Source organism: Miscanthus floridulus, chromosome 12, assembly GCF_019320115.1.
Source record: "Miscanthus floridulus cultivar M001 chromosome 12, ASM1932011v1, whole genome shotgun sequence".
NCBI lineage: Eukaryota > Viridiplantae > Streptophyta > Magnoliopsida > Poales > Poaceae > Miscanthus > Miscanthus floridulus.
The window spans coordinates 610,035-612,814 of NC_089591.1; positions in this window are offsets into that span (position 1 = coordinate 610,035).

Sequence of the window (2,780 nt, forward strand, 5' to 3'; positions counted from 1 at the left end):
TTAACCCGCAGTCCAAAGCGTCTTTTCAGATTTCATTTTCTTCTTTGGAAAGCGTAGTTTCATCGGTTTAGATCCAAAATACGTTTTCGGTTATTTACATTTTTGCCACTAGATTTGTTTAGGCCATAACTTTTCCGTTTTAACTCCGATTTGATCTGTTCAACTTGCGTTAGGTTCGTAATTAAGTAATCCGCATGTTTATACTACTGTTAAGTAGGTTTCCAACTTTTAAAATTCAAGGTTAGATTTAATCTATTATTTTACTAAAGGAAAACTTGTTTAATTCATAACTTCTTCGTTTTAGCTCTGATTTTTGTGATCTTCGCATCTGTGTGATCGTAGCGAGACGTAGATTCGTTTTACAAACTTTTCATCTTGATTTTATGTTGATTGGTGTATTGTTCTAATCTATAGCTTTTGTTTGCTATGCATGATTGTATGGATGCCTATGTGGTGTTGTTTGACCTCGAGTAGATTATGAGTTTTGTGTTGGTGATCTGGAGCAACTATTTGAAGATCAAGACCAGCAGCAATACTTTGAATTAAGGCAAGTACAATATGAGGCTCCTTGTTACCTATTCACTTTAATGCAATCTCAATTCATATGCATATGTCAATGAACAGCTTGGAGTCTACCTACCTTGATATTGATTATCCTTTCCTTGATTTTTCTATGGGTTTTGCATATGGGTAGTATGCTCAGTTTGCTCCAAATAATATTGATTAAGGAATACAATTAAAGATATATGCAACTTGATATTAAAAGATGCTTTTTAGCAATATGGAACCAAGAGGGCTAGAGCATTGGGCCTTTTCTTATGGTGCTCTAGTTTCTCTCCATAAGGACTCATCTTTAAGTGACAACCTAGGACTTACGGTACAACCATGAGGACCACATGGCTCTGGTCTTAGTCCAGTACCTTGCTCTTTCTAGTTTGTAGCAGTTTACTAAAAGAGCAAGAGGGGCATGCCAGGCTGGGTATGGGCCTCATCCCCAGGGTGTGTACTATGCTGCGTGTATCAGTGCCACTTTTGAAGATGACTCCATAACACTTGGGAGATGGAATCCTTAGCGGCTGCTCCTTATTAGAACGATCAGGGAAAAGCTTCGTAGTGTACCCTGCCTGCTCACCTTGGAAGTGTTTTAGGAGTAATTAACCCGGGCATATGGGCTACATGACTCATGGTGAAAGTATACAACCTCTGCAGAGTGTAAAACTGATATATCAACCATGCTCATGGTCACGAGCGGCCTGGATCCTTACTGAATAGTTGGTTACTCAGATGGTTTGGGTTATGGTTAAAATTGCTGATATCTCTAACTATTCATATTTGGGAGCCTAAGCATAACTTAGCAACTTAAGATTAATAATAAAATTTGACCAACTAAAAGTGCTTATCGCAGTTCAGCCGTGTCAAGCCTTTTGAGCCTACATCCCCTCATGTTATGCTTGCTAAGCGGTAGTAGCTTACGCTTGTTTTATTCCAACACTTTGGCAAAATCTTGGATGGGTACCAGATGGAGGTTCTTCAGTGGAGTTTTCCAGGAGGTGTTAGGCTTGTGATCAACCAGTTGACGATTCCTGAGGTGTTGGAGGCTTCGCCCGAAGAATAGAGTTATAGCATATACTGTAAAGTAAGATTATGTCTTTTATAACGAATATTTATGCGCTATGTAACAAAGGCATTGTCTTTGATATTACCCCTTCATTTGTAGCTATATGTGTGAATTGAATTCCTGGGCACACATATGGTGTGTATCTGGTTTGGTCCTTAAAACCAGGTGCTACAAAGTGGTATCAGAGCTATATCAACTGTAGGACGCAAGCCTAGATAGAAAATGGTCGTTTTAAGGTTCAGAATTTGCTATAAAATCCTTGGTCTATACACCTTGCTATTTTCTCCTATACTATATTCTGTCTTTGCTGTTCATCTCCTCCTTGTTGCTATAAATTTTGTCCCCCCCTTGCTTTGAATTGCTTTTAGAGCTATCACTTACCACATTCTTGCGCAAAATGAAGATGAAGCTATAGAGTTTTGAGCCCTTGATACAACAAGAACGCTAGTAACATGAGTAGTGTCATTGAGTCCTAATGCTTGAATTGTGAACCTGTAGTGTTTGAATGGTTGTCTTGATGTTCATGCTTGATTTGGATCTTTGTAATGATTGCAATGATTTTGTGGGTTATCCTCACAATTTCATTTAGTTTATATGATAAGGTATATGGACCAATGGTTAGACAGTTGGGTTGGTTTTCTCGTCTCTGCGCGTGCTGTTTTCTAAGAAATCAGTGTTCATCAGGTTATATCTCCAAAAGTAGATGCCCAAAAGTCATGAAAGTTTTATGGATTCGGAGTTAGGACCTCTACAAGTTGAAGTTGTTGCACTGTCTGGGAGTCAGAACAGTTTCAGTTGTGCCCTATTTTTGAGTAACTTAACCGCAGAATCTGGCAAGGTAGTTTATACGAAAGTTGTAGAGAATTTCATAAGCTTTCTAGCCAAATAAGGAACACCTTCATATGATTTCTGGAACTTGAGATATGGCTACTGGTAGTTCTCATCCAGAAATTTTCAGATTTATTGTTTTATCATGTGAACTACTTCTCGATCATCGATTACAACCAATAATTATGCTGAATGTTGCAAACAGATGGTTTCTACTAGGAGAAGTGCTTCACGCGATGCTAGAAAGAATGCCCCTAATGCTAATCCACCGACACCAAATCCTCCAACTATAGAGCAATCTATGATGACACAGGCTCAATTGCTACAGACCTTT